This window comes from Neomonachus schauinslandi, chromosome 10 (assembly GCF_002201575.2).
Source record: "Neomonachus schauinslandi chromosome 10, ASM220157v2, whole genome shotgun sequence".
Classification (NCBI taxonomy): Eukaryota; Metazoa; Chordata; class Mammalia; order Carnivora; family Phocidae; genus Neomonachus; species Neomonachus schauinslandi.
The window spans coordinates 92,171,803-92,187,047 of NC_058412.1; positions in this window are offsets into that span (position 1 = coordinate 92,171,803).

A 15,245-nucleotide genomic window follows, 5' to 3' on the forward strand; every position below is an offset into this window, starting at 1 on the left:
AAGAACAGGATTTGACCAAAACCATGAATCTAAATCCATACTTGTTATTACATGGATTTAGATGACAAATCCCACGCTCTAAAATGTAACCCCAAATAGTCAAAGGCTGCTAGAACATTATTCACTTGTAAAGCAGGTATAAGATGTCCTAGATCCAGCACTATGAAAGGGTCCTACTACATTTCAATTCCTAATGACATCTGAGAAAATTCTGGAGGATTTCTGTTTAAGCACAGGTTGTATTGTCTCTTAAAGCAAAAGACAGGGAGTTGACAGAAGGCACATATTTCAAAGAGTTGAACGGTAATAATTCCCTTTGGGGGTATAAATGGGGGAAGCTGGATAGAAAAGACCTTGTTTAAAGGATAATAAAGTGTAAAGCACTCAGAAGTGTTGAAGGTAAGACCTCAACCCTACAAGCTGATAAGCAGACCCAGACTCTTATTTATAGTGACATGAGTGACATTTATCTGCCTTTCACTAGAACATCTAATCCACTTGTCAAGGTGTATCTTGAACAGAGACCTGGTTTCTGGCCACAGTTGGCAGGCTTCGCATACAAATGTGACTACCCTGGCTGGAATTCCTGATTGAAAAACACATCAATGGGATACAAAATTATTGGGTAAATATATCAAGTCAATTTCAATTTGCCTGAGAGAGGACACTGTCTGAAAAGGGTCTTGGCATTGTGATAGAAATTATAGCCTGTCCATGAAAGTAGAAGTGGAGATGAATTACCAAGGGGTTCACAAACTCCAGTGTCTCCTTCCTTAGTCCCAAAGTACAAACATAATGAGGCATGGATGTCTCTTTCTTACCCCCAGTTGTTAACATAGTCCAGTTTTAGGAACTGAAAATCTGGATGAATCAAGAACACCTACAAAAACTGCCCAGCTGCTATAGTTAAGGAACTGTTAGAGATCCAGGATACAGTGCTCTCTTAAGGAACTTGTTATAGATGATGAGATGAGGCATGACCACATTTAAAATTAAGTAGTGATAAGCAATTTGAATAGCAGTTCAAGAAAAAGAAGGCCACGGTTATCGCCAAACAAATTAAACACACAGAACTTACTAGAAGACTTCAAAGGAGGGAAAGAAGAAATAGTTGCTGTGGGTAGCTAGTCCAGCATGTATTTAGGGAGGAAGTGGGAATGGAAGCAGGTCTTGATGGAAGAGTGAGATAAACAAGATCTTCAGCAAAATTGACATGTTATTAATTAATTCCAGGCCATAGTGATCCCTTCACACACACACATGCACACGCACATGCACATGCATGCACACACACTCTGCTCTTCTATTCTTCATATCCACACTGACAACCATTGTTTTTCAGTATAGGGTCTGAGTTATGGGATTTCACCTCATCTTCATTCTAGGTGACAAGCACTTTAGGAAAGTCTCTTCTGTCTCCTCTTTGCCTTGTGTGGAGCTGTACCCAAATATAGTCTTTCCCCACCAATCAACTTTATTGGGGTATAATTTACATACATTAAAATGCATCCATTTTACATGTACTGTTCAATGAATTTTGACAAATGTATACACTTGGATAACCACAACTACAACCAAGATATAGAACAATTCCATCACCCCCAAAGTTCCCTTGTGCTTTTGTGCTGTGCCAACTCCCTCCTCACCCCTGGCGTCAGTCAACCTTTGATCTGCTTTTTGTCCCTATACAGTAGATTTGTTTTTTTCTAGAGTTTCCTATAAAGGAATTCATACCATTTATAGTCTTTTGTCTGGATTTTTTTACTTGGTATAATATTTTTGGAATTCATCCATGCTGTGTGAATCCATCGTGTTTTTATTGCTATGTGGTGTCTCATTGTGAGGATTACCCTTTCATCAATTTGGTTACCCATTCATCAATTGATGGATATTTGAGTTGTTTCCAGTTTGTTGGAATAAAGCTCCTATGGACATTCCTGTACAAGGTTTTTTTGTTTTGTTTTGTCTTGTTTTGTTTTGAGGAAGTACATTTTTATTTCTTTGGAGCAAATACCTAGGAATAATGGTTGCGTGGTAAGTATATGTTTAACTTTGTAAGAAACTACCAAAATGTTTTCAAAATAGTTGTACCATTTTACCTAAATATATGCTTGATGATTATAGGAATGACCTCCATGAACATTGTTGTCACTGTTGAAAAACTTGGAAGGCTCTCTGATTTCTACAGAATGGAATTCACACTTAGGCTAGCATCCTTGACCCTCTACAATCTCCCCTTATCTCACTTTTTGGACTTTGTCTTCCACTGCTCTGGTATGTGCTTACTTCACTCACGCACCATTGAACTACTTGCTCGCTCACAGGTGAGCCATACATAAGTCACAGTGTAAATGGCTTCATACAGGTCCAACTCCTTTGTTTGCCTCATTGTCCATGTGATCAGTGTCTCATGCTTACCAGTCACAAGGCCAGGGTTAGGACTCAACAGGGTCAGGATTAGGCACCAACTTACATGTGTGACTCATACATTCCTCAGACAGATTTCAAAAATATTATTAATTTTGAAATTATATTTGTCTCTAAACATGCCAAACATGCATCTAGGATTTGAGAAATCCTTTTTTTGAAAAGGAGGGGAGTACAAAGAACATTCTGTCTTCATAGACACAGTTTACAAACATTTAGTGAGCATCTACTATGAGCAAAGCTTTATGGGAGATACAAATCTATCGTGTCTCTGCAGGATGGGTGTGAGTCACCAGAGCAGTATGAAAGGGGGGAAATAGCAGATGGTTTTTAGAGAGCCTGAAGTATCTAAGTAGTCTGATATGATTTTAACTGAAGCACAAACTGGAAAATTGGAATGTACGGTTCATGACAAAGAGGAAAGAAAGAAGAAAAAGAGAGCAATGCAGCCCACCCTGCCTCATTATTCATTCATTGCTTAAGCAAATAAACTTAAAATCGTCCATTTGGTGATGTTGAATTTGAATGAAGTCTATTGCTCTTAGAAACATTGTCATGGGCAAGATTTGGCCCCATAATGTCTCCTGGGCTCAGCTTGTAATTTCTCCAAGGTAATGCTAATCAAAAAGATGGGGACCAGGATGGAAAGGAGAAGAATCATGTATTTAAAAAAATCACCAATGGCTGATTTTGCTTGTAACACAATGATATCAATTTTTTTCTTTTTTTTATTATGTTATATTAATCACCATACATTACATCATTAGTTTTTGATGTAGTGTTCCATGATTCATTGTTTGCATATAACACCCAGTGCTCCATTCAGTATATGCCCTCTTTAATACCCATCACCAGGCTAACCCATCCCCCCACCCCCTCCCCTCTAGAACCCTCAGTTTGTTTCTCAGAGTCCATAGTCTCTCATGGTTTGTCTCCCCCTCCAATTTCCCCCCCTTCATTTCTCCCTTCCTACTATCTTCTTTTTTTTTTTTTTAACATAATGTATTATTTGTTTCAGAGGTACAGGTCTGTGATTCAACAGTCTTACACAATTCACAGTGCTCACCATAGCACATAACCTCCCCAATGTCTATCACCCAGCCACCCTATCCCTCCCACCCCCCACCACTCTAGCAACCCTCAGTTTGTTTCCTGAGATTAAAAATTCCTCATATCAGTGAGATCATATGACACATGCCTTTCTCTGATTGACTTATTTCGCTCAGCATAATACCCTCCAGTTCCATCCACATCATTGCAAATGGCAAGATTTCATTCCTTTTGATAGCTGCATAATATTCCATTATATATATATATATATATATATATATATATACATATATTTCTTTATTTATTTATTTATATACCACATCTTCTTTATCCATTCATCTGTCGATGGATATCTTGGCTCTTTCCATAGTTTGGCTATTGTGGACATTGCTACTTTAAACATCAGGGTGCACGTAACCCTTCGGATCCCTATATTTGTATCTTTGGGGTAAATAGTGCAATTGCTGGGTCATAGGGCAGCTCTATTTTCAACTTTTTGAGGAACCTCCATACTGTTTTCCAGAGTGGCTGCACTAGTTTGTATTCCCACCAACAGTGTAGGAGGGTTCCCCTTTCTCCACATCCCCGCCAACATCCGTCATTTCCTGACTTGTTAATTTTAGCCATTCTGACTGGTGTGAAGTGGTATCTCATTGAGGTTTTGATTTGGATTTCCCTGATGCTGAGCAATGTTGAACACCTTTTCATGTGTCTGTTGGCCATTTAGATGTCTTCTTTGGAAAAATGTCTGTTCATGTCTTCTGCCCATTTCTTGATTGGATCATTTATTCTTTCGGTGTTGAGTTTGATTAAGTTCTTTATAGATTTTGGATACTAGCCCTTTATCTGATATGTCATTTGCAAATATGTTTTCCCATTCTGTCGGTTGTCTTTTGGTTTTGTTGACTGTTTCATTTGCTGTGCAAAAGCTTTTTATCTTTTTTTTTAAGATTTTATTTATTTATCTCAGAGAGAATGGGAGACAGAGAGCATGAGAGGGGGAGGATCAGAGGGAGAAGCAAACCCCCCGCTGAGCAGGGAACCTGATGTGGGACTCGATCCCGGGACTCCAGGATCATGACCTGAGCCGAAGGCAGTTGCTTAACCAACTGAGCCACCCAGGCGCCCCAAAAGCTTTTTATCTTGATGAAGTCCCAATAGTTCATTTTTGCCCTTGCTACCCTTGCCTTTGGCGATGTTTCTAGGAAGAAGTTGTTGTGGCTGAGGTCGAAGAGGTTGCTGCCTGTGTTCTCCTCTAGGATTTGGATGGACTCCTGTCTCACATTGAGGTCTTTCAACCATTTAGAGTCTATTTTTGTGTGTGGTGTAAGGAAATGATCCACTTTCATTCTTCTGCATGTGGCTGTCCAATTTTCCCAACACCATTTGTTGAATGATATCAATTTGAAGGAGAAAATACATTAGTAACTTAGTGTACAAAGTGTGCAAGCACCATTTCTCATTTCTTGTCTCTTTTTTTAAACCTGGTTCACACTGTTCTGTGAATCCTCATATTCTTTTCTGAAATGAATCTTCCACCTGAACTAGTGTGTTTCTTTGTCCTAACAGATGTTACTTAAATAGAATCATTCAAGAAACTTGAATAAGAGCTAAAACATAGAATTGGACTCTTCTGTTATGCAAAAATGAGTCATTATTTGGCTTATGGCTGCACAATGTGTGCTGCTCATACTCCAGATGTAGTACAGCATAATAGGAGAATGCCTTAAATTAATTAGCACTCTCAGGAATGCAACAAAGGTAGGGATCCCAAAGCTTTTCAGTGACTGAATAGCAGTAAACATGTTTCTTCCTTTTTTTTTTTTTAAAGATTTTATTTATTTGACAGAGAGAGCACAAGCAGAGGGAAGCAGCAGGCAGAGGGAGAGGGAGAAGCAGGTTCCCCACTGAGTAGGGAGCCCGATGAGGGGCTCGATCCCAAGACCCTGGGATCATGACCTGAGCTGAAGGCAGCCGGTTAACTGACTGAACCACCCAGGCGTCCCAGTAAACATGTTTCTATCTTTCTATCAAGGAATCACTTTCTTGAGAATGGGCTCAGAAATCTCTAGCTTTAACAGAGAGTTCTTTAGCTGATGGTGGGGGAAAAAGAGGATTTTATGACACTAAAGACCAGGAATTTTTTTGTGCAGCTGATCCCACTACCCAAGGCAAATCAAATGACCTAAAAACTCCAAAAAAAAAAAAAAAACATTGTCCCTCTGTAGAGTACACAGAAATTCTGCCAACATGTGAGCATGAATTTTATCGTCCAATTCATAGTCTCATTTCTAAAATCTCATTCATTTTTGTCCAGTCAGCATTATCAGGCTAGGAATGATCCTTTCTGAAAAAGTACTGCCCTAGAGAGAGGGGCTGTCCTTCTCCAGAAGAATAAAACACCTGGAGCTTTAACTTTACCTAGTGACCCCAGTCATGGGGCCTGGCTCCTAAACCTACTGCTGTGTGACCCTGAATAAGCCTCTCCCTTCTTTTGGATCCTACCCTCCTCACTTGTAAAATGAGGAGCTACACCAAGTCACCTCTAAGGATCCTTCTGGCTCTAACTGTTCAGAATTAGATGCTTCTTCCATTGTCTGAATGTCTGTGACAATTGTGATCTGCATTTAATATGTTGATATATATGGCCTTATTACCACTTGTTTTCTGCTGATGGTCTTCCTTTCCTGGAGCCATCCAATACAAGTCAATAACATTTGATAAATCTTGACTGAGCAGCTGATGTGTGCTGGACTCTGTTGTAGGGGCTGAGTGTTGGGCACAAAATGCCTGTTCTCTTAAATTTTACAGTCTTGTTTGGGCTGGCAGAGAGATAGTAAATAAGTGAAAAAGCAATGTGCAATACTGTGTTGGACTGTGATAAGTGCTTTTATTTTACTTTAAAACAGGGCAAAGGGATGGGTGGTAATGGTGGTGTGGAGTCTCTATTCTAAGGTCAAAGAAGATCATTTTTCCATTTTCTTTAAATTGGGGTATAATTGACACACCATAAGATGAACAGTTCTTAAATGTTCAGTCCATGGGTTTTGGCAATCGTTCAGACCTGTGGTTGTGTTAAAACATGTCTGAAAATTCTGTGGCCTTTGTGACTTGATTCCAGTGCTTAGAATGTGGTAGAAGAGACACAGTATGACTTCTGAGGCTAGGTTAGAAAAGACAATGCATGACCACCTGACACTCTCTCTCCCTCTCTTTCTCTCTCAACCCATCCACCACACTGTAAGGAAGCCAAACAGCCACATGGAGGTCCTGGTCAACAACATCAACTGCCAAATAAAAAGTGAATGGGTCTTTGGATAATTCCAGCCCCCAGCCTTCAAGTTCTCTAGCTGATATCCCAGACATTACAGAATACATTGTTCCTACTGTGCCCTGTCTAAATTCCTGTCCCATAGAAACTCTCAGAGTTAATAAATAGTTGTTTTGCATAACTGAGTGTGGGATCAATTTGTTACACAGCAATAGACAACAGAAACAACATCCACATGAGAATCACCATCCAAAATAAAGTACAGAACATTTTCATCCCCCCCAGAAAATTCCCTCGTGCCCCTCCAGGCAATTCCCCCTCCACCCAGAGGCACCTCCCTCTAACTTTTACTGTCATAGATTAGTTTTGCTTATTCTAGAGAGGGAAGGCCCTCAGGGTGAAATGAGTTTTGATTAGACACCCGCAGGAAGTAAGGGAGTGAGTGACCCAGGCAAAGATCCATGGGATGTAGGCAAAGGGAACAGCCAATGGAAAAGCCCCTAGACAGAAACATAACTGGGGATTTTGAGAAACATTAGGGACTAATGTGGCCTGAATGAGGTGAGTAGGAGATGGGAGCTGGGAGAGGGAGCAAGGATCAGATGAGACCGAGTTGACTACCATGATGAAGAATTTCAGTTTTAGTCTGGACAAGAGGAGAAGCTACTAGAGAATTTTTAGAGTAGGAGTTACATGGTCTGACTTATGTTTTCAAAGAAGTCTTGAAGTTATGTGGAGAATTATGGGATGGGAAAAGTGGAAGCAGGGAGAACTGTAGGGGTTAAAAATGACCACAAATTCTTTGCCACTCCTCCCATCCAGAGGTGGAGTTTATTTCTCATTACTTGAATCTGGCCAGTCCTGTGACTGCATTCACTAAAAAAATGCACAGCAGTAATTCTGTCTAACTTCCAAGACTGTGATTTAAGAAATCTCCATTTCCCTTTCAGTGCAGCTCCCTCATAGAACCCATGTTTTGTGGCAGCCTAAGCCATCACATGGAGATTTGAGGGCATTGTGGAGGCCACTGGCTAATAGCTCCAGCTGAGCTCCTAAATGGGCTGTGATCACAAGCTGCCAGTCACAGGAGTGAGTTCATATTAATCCTAGACATCTTACACCCCAGCTGACACCACATGAAACTGTAGAACTGCCTGATCAACCCACAGAATCATGAGAAATAATAAATAAACTGGTGTTGCCTTAAGCCATTAATTTGGAGATTGTTCATTACACAGCAGTAAATAACTGAAACAACCTGTTAGGAGACTATTAGTCTGGGTGGGAAATAATGATGGCATGGCTGAGGGTAGTAGTAGCAGAGGCCATAAAAAGAGAGATGACAGGATTTGTTATTGTGGAATAGGAGAGAGAGAAAAGACATGGGATATGCCAAGGATTTAAGTCTGAACACTCAGAAGAATGGAGTGGTCATTTACTGAGATGGGAAGAATGCTAGAAGAGCAGGTTTGGGGAGAAGTCAAGAACTCAGATTTGGACATGTTGAGTGTGATATGCTGATTAGACTTCCAAGAGGAGATGTTGAGTAGGAGGTGGATCTGTCAGTCTGAAACCCAGGGCAAGAATTTGGGCTGGAGACATAAATTTGGAAGTCAGCAGTATATAAGTGTTATTTAAAGTCATAAATATGGATGCAATTACTTTGGGTTAGTATTAAAAAGGAAGGGAAGGGTTGTGAGCACTAAGCCTCCAGGAAACTTCAATATTTAGAGGTCAAAAAGATGAGGAAGAATCTCAAAGGAGACTGAGAAGAAGCTGTCAGTGAAATGAGAAAGAAATCAAGGGACTGTATCCCAGAGGCCAAGAGAAGAACCTGTTTCAAGAAGGAAGAACAACTATACCCAATGCAGCTGATGCACTCCTTGAATGCAGCTATGAAGTATTCTATTGTACCAATCCCTTTGTATTTGTTGAAACTTGCTCTGTGGCTGAGTATGCAATTAATGTTTATTAATGTGTCTTCTACAGCAGAGGGGTGCAATATTCTGTACAAGTCAGATAAAGCCTGCTAATTGTGTTCAAATCCTTTATATCTTTCATTATTCTTTTGGTCTGTTTTATCTATCCATTACTGAAAATAGCTGGTTAAAATTACCCACTAATGGGTGATTTTATATATTTCTCTTTGTAGTTTTGTCAATTTTTTTCCTTTATATATTTTGAGGCTATGTTATTAGGGGCGTTCAGATTTAGATCGTTTAGATTGTTACATCCTTATGAAGTCACTCTTTATTTTGAGAAAAGCCTTGTGTAATAAAAATCTAATTTGTATAACATTCATACAGCTATACTAGCTTTCTTTTGATACTTGTCAGATATATAATTTCCCATTCTTTTTCTTTCACTCATTCTGTATTCCTAATTTTTTTATGTGTTTCTTTCAAATGAAAAATAGCCTTTTTATTTTTTTTTGAATCCAGCCATCTCAGTCCAGGCACCAGACAGTGAAGTAGCCATCCTGGACATCCAGCCCTGGTAAGCATTCAGATGACACCAATTTCAACCATGGGGTTACCACATGCAAGATCTCAGGCAAGCACCACCAAGCCGATCCCAGTCAACCCAAAGAACTGTGAGAAATAATAAAACATTGTTTCAAGCTATTAAGTTTTGGAGTAGTTTGCTACATATCAATAGGTAACTGAAGAGAGAAATTTATAATATCAGAATAAATAGAATAGTGGAAATTCCAAAAAAAAAAAAAAAAGGAGCACTAATGATTTGACTATATATAAAATATTAAACTTTTGTATGTTAAATTAAAAAATATAGAAAGGTAGAGGCATATTTGGCTTCCAGTGTCATGAGAAGCCAAGGGCTCTGGGACCCTTTAGCCCCACAACAGCTAGATACTACACACTCTCTGAGGCACTGCTAAGTTCACAAGAATTTCGCAAGATCTCCAGGGGTCTTTCTCCTTCCTTATCCTCCAAACAGACTACAAACCAGAGTTGAGCCTGGTGGATCGTGGATCTGGGAGCCAGGGACTGGGCAGCCAAGTTCCAGAGTAGGAATGCCTGAGGGCCCTGGGCACAGAAGCAGGGTGGAAGCAGGAGAGAGTGGTGAGTCATGTTGCAGCCAGTGATGGAGTCTAATAGCTATAGCCCATCAGGGACAAATCTAAACTCCAACAAAGTTGGATTTGATAGCATGCTACAATGGGGGAGCCCCTCATGAATAAAGGAAGAGGCAGGGATATTCTAGGATTGGGGAAAAGTGGAGTTTAGGCAAAATCTGAATAGAGCAGTATTTTGATAGGCTCAAAGCAAAGCCAGGTTGTGTATAAAGGAGTTTATATTAGTCTGGATTGAGAAGAGGGTCCAAGATCCTATTTACTTGGAAACTACAAAATTAAAGTAAATGGTACTGTTGTACAAGGGTAGACGTGGAGGCTGCCTGTCTTTGTCAAAGTGATCCACAATGCTCAGAGCAAGACAGATGCTACGTTCTCACTAATAAGGGTTCAAGCAGCAGAATTTCTCTTTTGGAAAAGAACAATTTTAGAGAACAAGTTTTCTCAGCACCTTGTCCTTTTTGTTGATTAGCAAATTGGCTTTTGTAGGTTCTCACCCAGAGTTCTTTAGCGACAGTTTGTTGGAACGGCAGGGAGGAGAGAAGGCTAAGTCTCAGATGATCATTTTTGGTCTAAACCCTCCATGGGGGCTGAAGAGGTAGGTGCAGGACATTTCTAGGCAGCACTCTTTGTAGGAAAAAGGAGAAGGGAGAAATGGTTAGATAAAGGTGGTATGTTGATATAAAGGAATACTGTAGCAATGTAAAAAGACCAAGGTAGAGTTATAGGTAGCAATATTTTGTCAACTGCAGCACTTTTGTAACCAGACACAAGAAATTTAAAATTCCTAAATGTAAGGGCATATTTGTAAATGCACAGCAAAACATCTCTAAGGATACTTACCTATTTATGGTTTGAATAGTATAGAATGAAAACCTATTCATGTGTTATTTGGACAATTAAAAATTTTATAGGGAAACTAGAAGCAAATGAAGCTAAAATTTCTACTGCTTGTTTGGGAAGCTAAGACTACAGTGTTTATTTTCTTCTGTGTTGATATGTCTACATTTAGTAGATTTTTAAATTTTTTATATGGTAAGTAGGACAGTGTTAGAATAACAATCAAAATAAGAAAAGAGGTTACCCAAAATGAAAAATAACAGATAAAACATATTCATTAAAGGGAATGTGAAATTGTACAGCAAGTGCTCCTGAGCATGTTCCAAACTCTTCCCTTCTCAGGGACTGTATACATGGTGGTGGGGGCAGAGAAGGCATACAGGACCTCTGGAACCATTGTTCTTTTTAAAAATTTATTTATGTATTTTTTTAATTAACATATAATGTATTATTTGTTTCAGGGGTATAGGTATGTGATTCAACAGTCTTACACAATTCACAGTGCTCACCATAGCACATACCCTCCCCAATGTCCATCACCCAGCCACCCTATCCCTCCCACCACCCCCCACTCCAGCAACCCTCAGTTTGTTTCCTAAGATTAAGAGTCTCTTACGGTTTGTCTCCCTCTCTGGTTTCATCTTGTTTCATTTTTCCCTCCCTTCTCCTATGATCCTCTGTCTTGTTTCTCAAATTCCACATATCGTGAGATCATATGATAATTGTCTTTCTCTGATTGACTTATTTTGCTTAGCTTAATACCCTCTAGTTCCATCCACATCATTGCAAATGGCAAGATTTCATTTTTTGATGGCTGCATAATATTCCAGTGTGTGTGTGTGGTGTGTGTGTGTGTGTGTGTGTGTGTGTGTGTGTGTACCACATCCATCTTCTTTATCCATTCATCTGTCCATCATCTAGGCTTTTTCCATAGTTTGGCTATTGTGGACATTGCTGCTATAAACATTGGGGTACACGTGCACCTTTGGATAACTCCATTTATATCTTTGGGGTAAATACCCAGTAGTGCAATTGCTGGGTCATAGGATAGCTCTATTTTTAACTGTTTTCCAGAGTGGCTGCACCAGCTTGCATTCCCACCAACAGTGTAGGAAGGTGGAACTATTGTTCTTTGGAGACCCAGAATTGGCATAGTAGCCTAAGATGGATGGCCAAGAGGTCCTCTAAGAGGTAGGAGCATCTCCATGGGGTCCAGTTGGCTTGATCCAGAGAGAAAACAGTTTCCATGGATAACAACTGTGTAGCCAGGACCAGTCTAACTTGGATGCAAGCTGTTGCCACAGTGAGGACCAATTGCCACCACTACTCTCTCTTCCTTCTCTGCCTGCTTCTACTCCTGCTCAGCTGCTTGGCTGGTATCAAGCTGGCAGGGTTGGTATGTAAGCCAACTGACCAGCTGCAGCTGCCCAAGTGTGACACACCCCATCTCCATTCCCTTTTTGTACCACTGATCTCCTGAGAACAGAAGTAAAGCCAGAGCCTTTCTTCAGATGAAGGCTGCTCACTTCTCTACTAATATTAGTTTAGAGTCTAGGCTTCCCCATTCCCTTCTTTGGCTTCCTCGACCTCTGGATTCTAAGAGTCCTCATCAGTGTTAATTGGCCAATGGATTGGACCTTGGCAGTGCCCAGAGGTCAGACCAGGGCTGTCTCTGGGCAGCGTAAACACAATGTGAGGTCTGAGCACTAACCTTCCATTTGTTAAGACTTCCTTCCTACTCCAGGCCCAAGACCCTCATTGGGACCAAGAGAAAGAAATCCTGAGGGACTAAACAAGAGTGTGCACCCAAAATTAGAAAGATTCAAGACAGAAGGAGTACAAACAATGCCCCAGGGGGAGGCAAAAAAAATTGCTTTGCCATCTAAATAAAACCCCTTATAACGTTTATTCCATTTGGGAGTGAGGAGATGATCCCAACAGTGACCTCTGAGTACAAATGAGTTAGTGGTGCCCGGTATCAGAAAACAAGAAAACTATGTTTTTAAAAACTTGTTTCATTTTGAAATAACCTCAAACTCTCAGAAAAGTTTTAAAAATAGTACAAAGAATCCCATTTACTCTTTATTCAGATTCACGACTGGTCCATATTTTGCCACATACATTTTAGTATTCTTTCTCTCTTTCTCTCCCTCACATGCACTTTTTTTTTGATCCCTTTGAGTACAGATATCATGTTCCTTTACCCCTTGAGATCCGAGTGCTTTTCCTAAAAACAAAGAAATTCACTTAGACAGTGATCAAAATCAGGAAAATTATCGACACAGTATTTTTATTTATTTTTTATTATGGAAGTATAGTCAACATGCAATATTATATTAATTTCAGATGTACAACATAGTGATCTGACAATTCTATACATTTACGCAGTGTTCACCATGATAAGTATAATCACTGTCTGTCACCGTATAATTTTATTACAACATTAATGACTTTATCCCCAATGTTGTGGTTTTCATATTCTTGACTTACTTATTTTATAACTGAAAGTTTGTACCTCCTAATCCCCTTTACCTATTTCACTCATTTACCCACCCATCTCCTCTCTGGCAACAACAGTTCGTTCTTTGTATTTAAGAATCTGTTTTTTGGTTCTTTATTCTTTTGTTTTGTTTTTTGATTGCACATATAAGTGAAATTGCATGGTATTTGTCTTCTTCTGTCTGACTTATTTCACTTAGCATAGTGCCCTTTAGGTCCATCCATGTTGTTGCAAATGGCAAGATTTCATTCTTTTATGACCAAGTATTGTTCCATTGTATGTATATATATCAATCTTCTTATCTATTCATCTATCAATGGGCACTTGGTTTGGATTCAATATTATTATTAACTAAACATTCATCATTCAAATTTTGCCCTCAGTCCTAATAATGTCCTCCATGGCAGACTTTTTCCAGGGTGGGACATAATTCTGGGACTGTTCCTAATTCTTTCTTTGTCTTTCTCAACCTTAACATTTTTTGGAAATACAGGCTAGTCCTCCCACAGGATGCGCCTTAGTGTGGGCTTGTCTGATTTTTCCTCATGATGAGTTTTGGATTACACATTTTGGGAGGAACAGCCCAGAATTCACACTGCATCCTTCTTGGTGCATCAGAGGTTGATGCGTCCCATTGTTGGTGATACTGATCTCAAGGTTCTCCACTGTAAAGTTACTATTTTCTCTTTGTAACTAATTAGTAATTTGAGAGTGAACATTTTGAGAATACATATAGCATTCATTGATGATTCTTGCATCACTATTAATATTATGATGACTGCAAAACGGTGATATTTCTAACTGCTTCATTTCTTCTGTATTTATTAGTTGTCATTCTATGGAGAAATAATTGGGAGAGAAGGAAAGCTCTTTTTTATAGTAGAATGCCAGCTAATAGGTACTATATATAGGCACACACATATATACATAATATATTAATAATGTATGTGTATATATACTTTCTATATGAAGTTTACACTATTAATTGACATTCTAATATCTAAATTTTACATATGCATATGTATGCTTACATTCACACACACACATATATATATGCAGTGTGTATATAATAACCATGGGATGGTAGATTCTTATTTATGGGTTATAATCTATTATTGTCAGTAATTACTTTGATGGTCAAATTGTCTCAAATCTGGTCAGTGGGAACCTCTTCACAATAGTTCCTGCATCCTTTTGATATATTTCCATGATTTTTAGAGTCAGTCCTTTCTTTCTAGCACAAGAAGTCGTTCCCAGCTCTTCTTGAACTTTCCATGCCCCAGCACTAGAATCAGCTGTTTCTCCAAAGTGCCCTGGAAGCTTATATGCTCAGAAATGAAACTAGGTCTAATAAAGAACCAGTATTGTCTATGTCTAAATCTCTTGAAATTGCCCCAAATGCTCCATTGGAATATCCACGGAGCATCCCATATTGTTACAATAAAAGTGGAAGTGTCCTTTCCTTCAGCACTAACATTCCATGTAAAACGAAATTTTATCTCATTTAATTTTGTCTTAATTATTTGTAGTATAACACATTGTAAAATAGTTATTAAAAAGAGACTTTTGATGTGCTCTCTTATGAAATTTAGAACAAAATGTAATATGGCTTTCTACCTTTTGTTTTTGGATAAAATGAGTATTTTTGGCCACATAATGGAATGAGTAGGCTTCTATAGGCTCATCTGAACACCTTCCTAACTATTACATAGAGTATTGTTTGTATGGGGAAAATGCTTTCTGACGGTAAAAACAACCAATTTGTAAATGGACTTTGAAAGATAAATGATTCATAAGATGGGTTCAAAAGGCAGTTGAACTAGCCAGTGAAGTTTAAATTCTCCATTACTTATGAAATTCTTTTGCTTCTATTCACCTGTAATTACCTTTAATTGGGAACCAACTCAAAGCTGGACTCTGAGTGGTAGCTGTAGGTGGAAAGCAGCCTTTTAGCACATGACTTGGCTCTGCTTTTCCATCTTCCACCAGGGGTCAGTTCAGAAAATACTTGTCTAATGAACTCAGGAAAAAAAGGGATTTTCTACGATGTCACATAGTTTGGA